The 7582-nt window shown below is 34.3% G+C and overlaps 1 pseudogene; it reads left to right on the forward strand.

Moving 5' to 3' along the window:
- The first annotated feature begins 734 nt into the window (after positions 1-734).
- LOC146907717 (putative calcium-binding protein CML25 pseudogene) lies at positions 735-1515 on the forward strand (annotated as a pseudogene).
- Positions 1516-7582: the final 6067 nt, after the last annotated feature.

A 7582-nucleotide genomic window follows, 5' to 3' on the forward strand; every position in this document is an offset into this window, starting at 1 on the left:
TTTGCAATTTAGTCCAAAAGTTTGTTAAGTCCAGTGCCACGTGTCTTTTTTCTATTGGTCCAGTTTGTTATGTCCAGCGCCACATGTCTCTATCCTATTGGTCCAAGGTCAAAGACTTAGCCTATAAATTGGTCAAAGGGTCAATTCATTCATAACAAAAAATCATTTCACAAAAACTCCACAAAAATTACAAAAGTTCATATTTATTTTTCTCTCATTTTTTCCCTCCCTTCTAACAAACTATAACCACTTCTCTCCACCACTTCCACCACCATAACAACTTTCTCTCTCCACCATAACAACCTCCTCCTCCACCTATAACCACCCTAACTAACTCTCAACCTCCATTTTTCAACCTCCAAAAATTACCACAACAACCTTTCTTCCACCTTCATCATCATCAACACTCATCACCAAAATTCATCACAAATTGCCATAGTCCAAACTCAATTTCAATCGTTCCAAACCTCCAAGTTCCATCATCTTCGAATTCCAATTCGGTGACGCCGACCAAAACGTAACCGTTCCAATCATCAACAAATCGGAACCTGTTTCGAAGAGGAAGAATGCTAGCTGGACCGAACAAAATGTGGACGAATTGAAGCTTCCAGCCTCGAAGGTTCAAACCGCAGAGAAGGAAGAAGAAAGACGTTCGTTTCGGAGCCATAAACGATCCAGATCGAAGAAGCACAGAACAAATTCATCCATCACAAAGAAAGAATTAAGAGGAATAAAACAAGCCATGCCTATGGGTTTGAAATCAATGTTCAACAAGCCATCTTCATCCTCAGATCCTCCTTCCCGATCTACCTCCCTCTCCGTGCGTTCACGCACTCGTCTCGCCGGCGAACTCGAAGAAGTTTTCAAAAAATTCGACGTCAACGGCGACGGCAAGATCTCTGCATTAGAACTCGGATCCATTATGGGAAGCTTAGGTCAACCAACATCCGAACAAGAACTCAACAACATGATCCGTGAAGTCGACGGAGACGGTGACGGTTGCATCAGTTTACAAGAATTCATCGAACTCAACACCAAAGGCGTTGATTCTGATGAGATCTTGGAGAATTTGAAAGATGCTTTTGCTGTTTTTGATATGGATGGGAGTGGTTCCATTACGGCGGAAGAGCTTAATACGGTTATAAGAAGCCTTGGTGAAGAATGCTCGTTGGCGGAGTGCCGGAAAATGATCGGAGTAATGTTTGCGACGGCGATGGAGTTTTTTTGCGAAATTGCTTTCTCCTTGTTGAAATGTGCAGCATCAATGTTTCAGATAATGATGATGGAGAATGCTGCGTGGCCTCATGGTTCCCAAATTTGGGCCTGGGCTTTGTCCTTGCACACTCTTGCTCCTTGCTACATTCTTGATGAGTTTCCGCTATTTGCACCTTGCTTCTTGCCAGGTATACCCCTATGTTGCTCAATTTTCATGTTAATGTCCTAATTTTTTTTTTCTCTTTTCTATACGTTTCTAAGTACATTTGTGGTATTTTTGCAGTGTTTTTACAATTTTAAAATTGATAAAAAAATAATGTAGGAATTTTCTTGCTTATGTGTGATACTTTGTGAAGAACTAGGAAAAAACCTTGCATGATCTTGGCCCTTAATCTTGAGTGTTTGATATGGAACTTTGCTATATGAATTTTATGAATATTGTGACTTCGAATCCATGAAATTGGTGCTGTTTGTGAATGTTTCGTTAATGCCTTGTATTCCAAGTTTTGTTTGTGAATAAATAATGTGAAATTTGCCTAATTTTTGTCTTAAATGCTTGGTAGTATATATTCCTTTAATCCTCTTTGTGAAAACTGAATTGAAATTCTTTGGGAACCCTTGAAACATGAGGATTATAGGTCATATTCAAGCCTTGCATTGGTGATGAATCTTTTAGGCCTATTTCACATTGTTTTTGCTTGTTTTTTATGTAAATTTTCTTACTTTTGTTATGATAGCTTTGACTTGCTTAATATCTTGTGCTACTAACCACTTTCGTTTCATGTTTTATTCATTCATGAGCATTCCACACTTCATCTTCTTCTCCATCTTATTTCTTGCACTTTAAGTTTCAATTTCATGCAAAAAATTAGAATGTAAACACTTAGGAACTCTTGTAATATTTTACTTTCATGCTTTTAATTTCTTGGCAAAGAGGCCATAGAATGTATCTAGGGTATGATGTAAAGGACAATGGACTCTAATGATGTACACCGACACAAGCACCGACACATGCACACACACCACTATAGCTAGAATATGCATGTTTAGATGTATGTCTAGGATTGTATGTTTAGATGAATGCCTAGGATTTATACTTAGAAAAAACCAATTTTCCAAACAAATGTGAACAACTTCACTCAAATCTTTTCCAAACAAACCTTGGGATCCAATATCCCATTGTATTTTCTTTTCCATTTTCTTAATCAAACTTCAATGAAAAATAATCAAACTTTGACTTCTTTTGCAAATGACTAATCCAACCTCACTTTTTTACAATCCCATGCCTTTAAGGCCTCTTTCTATTCTTCAAACTCCAATTTTCAAACTTAAAATCAACCAACAAAAACAAAAACATTTTTTGAAAGAGAACTACGGTGGATTTGATCCCTTAATCGGGTACGTAGGCAAGGAACAAAATTCCTTCAATTCAACTAAAATAAAAATCCAAAAACATTCTTCTCCCTCCAATTCTTCACTTAGAACATCCTTAGGTTTAATAAGCATTTCAAAATAGCATTTAAAAATAAAGCGCGCGCGTAGAAATTAAAGACGGTTCCTATAGGTTACTATAGTCGTTATGGGTGCCTAACACCTTCCCGTAGCGAAAACAACTCCCGGACCTCGATTCTCAAGGGTTTTGCTTACTTTTTCCCTTCCCAAGAAAAAATAAGATATCACCGGTTTAAAAGGTTCAAACGTAATCAATGTTTGACACCCGAAAACCAAGATAAAACAAGTACAAGGAAGTTTACATCCCATCCGTGACACTAGCATAAAAATAACTAATGCTAATTAAAACTCTCTTCAAAGGAAAAATGACTAGGTCTTTCAATTCATATGTCTCTCGTTGTTCGATAAACTGCATCTATCTTCTACACTTATTATCCTAATTTTAGGACAAATTGACAAAATTGTTCAGATCAATCCCTTGACTCAAAACTCTCTTCTAAAGCTACAACACCCTAATCTCTTATATGTAATCAATATACAAAAAGCAATACAAACAACTAATTCAGAATAACACTAGGATTATCATTGCATTTGAATAGAGTTTCACAGTTACATATTTCAAACAGAAGATAGATTCATCTAATACATAATCACTATGAATTCAGCTACTCGTGACTAAAGCACAAATAACTGATGTAAATTAAGATAACATTGCATGAAATAAGACCAACTATAAGTTGGATGGCACGCCACCACTTAATCTTAAACTTCTAGTGCAAAATGTGTCTTCTAGATCCATAAATTCACAACCCTTGCTCTGAAATGAAGTTTTTATTATATAGATTACAGTATGGATGCACAAATCGTGCCATGATTTTTAAAAATTGTGTCAAGATTTTGCATTACATTCAAAAGTGTGCTGCGATTTTCAAAATTATGTGGTTATGGTTTTGGTTCAAATCTTTCAATTCTTAAACTACACCTTGATTGATAGAATTCTTCAATTATTTCTTTCCTTCGTTCTTATATGGTTATGGTTTTGCCAAGCCGAGGCAGCATATCATTGAAAACTTGCTAGCCACTAAAAAAATTTGCTTCGTGAAGGCCTTTTTTTTTTTTGAAGAAACCAAACTTGTCCACACAGACATCAGAGAGAATTAAACTTGAAACCTTGAGAGGAACACTGTTGTAAAATATTGACATAGAATCATCTCAAGTAATAATAACAAACAATTACAACTAAAATTAAATTAGAGAACAAGAGAAACTTATCGAATTTGGTTGTAGACACAGCTCCATCAAAATGTTCACAAATCAACTTAGAAGAAACCTGCAAAACAACACACTGTTAAGTAACCTGAGGCGTGACATAGTCACTGTCCTTGAGGATTTTATCCGCCTCATAAGCGCATATCCTCCCAGGATACAACAGTTCTTCCCCGTTATGAATCATAACCGGAGGTGACAGAACAGCTCAAATTTATCTCAAAGATAACATGAGATGCAACCAGAAACTCAATATTTTGGATGAGAGAAAATAATTATAGGTATAGAGAAATATGAAGTGAGAGAATATATGTGTGTATGCTATGTATGGTTTCACCTGACTCTGTAGCAAGTATGCTTTGTCTTATATATATAAAAATGATAGCTGAGTTACGTGAGAAAAAGAAAGTTGTTAGCCACATGAACAGAACTAATTTTCCAGTTGAGAAAATTAAGGTAAGGCTTAATTGACTAAGTAAGCATGCTGAGTCATAGTTAGCTTATTTAGGAAATGATAAAAACATGTGGAAACATCATTTTTGGTTGGACTTAGTTAGAATTAACTTTTGAAATAAAATAAAACTCTAAAATTACAACAAACACCACTTCAGAAGGATCTTAATGCCGAAGAAGTCAGATTCCCTTAGCTCAAGTATTTTTCGCTCAGCTCTCTCTGCTTCAATTCTTCATCCTATTGGACCATTTGAGCTTTGCCAATATACTCAGGCCAAGAGAAATGGATAAATTAATATATTTTCTTGTTTCTTGAATCTTCCCACTTTGTCCGTCTATTCAAAGATAATGTGAATTTCTTCAATTATATTAGAGTTTAAATTATAAACTCTACTTTCTATTCTTTACCGGAATCTCTTCCCATGGCCAAGAGACTCAATGATCTCACACTCGACATGTTTCAAGTGTTTTTCCAAACCCAATAATCCCACCCAGAAGCACTCAACCTTCAGCATATTGATTCACTAAAGATTCCTATTTTGGTCTCTATAGGTATGCATTTTCCACATACTGATACCCTAAACCCGAACTGCCTATTTATAAAATTCGTTCAGCCCTAAAAACTTGCGACCAAGTAAACAGAAAGTTCCTATGTGTACATTGGGTAGCCCTTCCTGCGCATCGCGCGTGAGTAAGAAAGTCCCAGCCACGGATCCATGTATAATTGCATTCGGGGCAAGTGCAACCACTGAATTAATTATTTTGTTTCTTTTAAAAAAAATATTTTGTTGTAAATTATTCAATAGTTTTATTTTTTGTTCTATTAAAAATAAGTATCGACCCCACATAAAAAATATTGACAATTTTACTGTGAAAAATCACATATACAATTGTTTGAGAGATAAATTGTTCAATGATAATTTGATCACATACATTTAGAACATGTATTTGATAGAGTTGAAAATGAAGCAAATTATGTTATAATTTTAAAATATAAATACACCTTGAGTTTTTTTTTTTTTTTTAAGGAACACCTAGAGAGTTATATATCATAGATATTTAGATGTTTTAATTTTTAGATATAAAATAGTATAACATTCTTGGTTTAAATTTTTATCACTCATACATTGATGCGTTTTCTTATGAAAATAAAAAATAAATTACAGTATAAAATCTTGCTCCCACAAATTGAAATTCTTGGGATCGGTCACATTAAGTCGCCATCTTTCTATAAACTAATGTTACATGCTAGCTATGTCAAATGCTTGTGACGTTTTGTGAACCGACATTGTTATATTACATCAAAGTGATCAAATAATTTTGCATTGCCAATAAGGAAAGGATAATCTGCATTCCAAGGATTATAAACAACTAAAATATTTCTATAAACCTCAGGATGCAGATTATCTAATCCTTACCCAATATTTATACCGACTACATCATGACGACCTATTACTCTATTGGAAAATGGAAACTATCAAGTTGATTTCAGTTCTACATTGGTGATAAGGATGAGATAATCTGCATTCCAAGGCTTAGATACAGTTACGCATCGGTTGTTCTAAACCTCAGGATGCAGATTATCTCATCTGATCCCAATAGATCCTCATTCAACAAGTATGTTTAGTGGTTGTACTATGGAAAATGTAATTTGAATCCCAAAAGGACTCAAATTGCAAGTAGTATTAAGCAAATGGGAGTGCAAGAAGAGCATGATCAGCAAATACTCTAACGAAGAATACTTGAGTTAGGTTTGAATGAGAGTCATCTGCATCATCAAAGGAGTTTATATTGTGCTCTTCAAATATATTCCATCAAGATTGGTTTGCCAATCATTTTTTTAGGATTCTTAACTTGACCGCTTTCCTGAAAAGTATGAAGATCACTTGTTCTTGACAAAATGTCACATTCAAATTCAACATTGTAAGCTTATACTGAAATTTGTCTTTTTTTGGATCAGAATAGATACCAACAGATGTAGAGCCACAAGGATGCACCACCCTGCAATGAAATTATCTAGCTTCATGGAAACACTTAATTCCATAAAGAATATATATCAACAAATCTAACACTTTTGGCAGATGTTCTATACTTGAGGACCATTGAGAGTGTAATTCTTGATGTTTATTTGAATGGTCTAGAATATCTCAATTTGTTGAGGACAAGCCCATAATTGTCACGGCTGGCAGGAGGACCATTTTGTTATCATTATTTATTTATCACAAATAAAAATAAATTCACGATCATTATATTTGTGTGCAATAAACAAGGTTGTTAAAATCGGGATTTTGCTCCAGGTCAAAAGGGAAGAACAAAATCGAAAATCATAAAATCGCAATCAAAATTGAAGAATTTTACCAAAACAAAAATAATTTTAAATATATGTTATAAATTGTATATAGTCATAAATGACTCAGTTTAAAGTCCACAAAATACTTATACATAAATGTAAAAAAAATGGACAACATCCTTCAAAAACCTTTTAAAATTCTGCGATTTTGTATGGATTTCTCGATTTTGATGCAATCTTATTAAGATTTTGCTTATTTTGATATTCTGCTATGGATTTGAGTCTTTAAAGGTGAATAAAGTCGCAAAATTCTGGATTTTAGGATTTAAGTCGGGATTTTGACAACAATAGTAACAAGGTATTCTCTTTGTGTATCTAAAGAGACAAATTCATCTAATTGAGTAAGAAAACAGTGCACAGTACAGTCCTCCTTCAAGAGTTTTAAAGCTGCTAAATTTTAAGGGTAGGATTTGAATTTAATACCTATGCTTAAGATGGATGAACCTGAATCATCTCATACATTTGCTCTTGGGTTCATGATCATTATTAAAAACTAAATTATGTGAAAACAACAACTTGTAACAGAAGATAAAAAGAAATGACTAAGCGCATGAAATGAAACACGATGCTTGGTTTCGAAGTTCGTCCAAGTATGCCTTGTTCGAAAACATGTAGTGTTATAGTGTGAATTAAAAATAAATCTCATGTCAACTTTTATGATTATTGATTATCTATGAGGGAAGGCCAAACTATTAATTATGTAACGGTTGAATGATCTTGGTCGTTGGATCTGAAACCATAGAGCTCTCATTCCTCACTTTAACTCATGCGAAAAGTTCTTTTGAGTTGTCAAAGAACTTTTCTCTTTTCTCCCTCCTTTAACTTGTGTTGACGAGCTATTCTTTT

The sequence above is a fragment of the Medicago sativa genome, chromosome 7, assembly GCF_051527215.1.
Source record: "Medicago sativa cultivar Bolivia chromosome 7, Bolivia_mono, whole genome shotgun sequence".
Classification (NCBI taxonomy): Eukaryota; Viridiplantae; Streptophyta; class Magnoliopsida; order Fabales; family Fabaceae; genus Medicago; species Medicago sativa.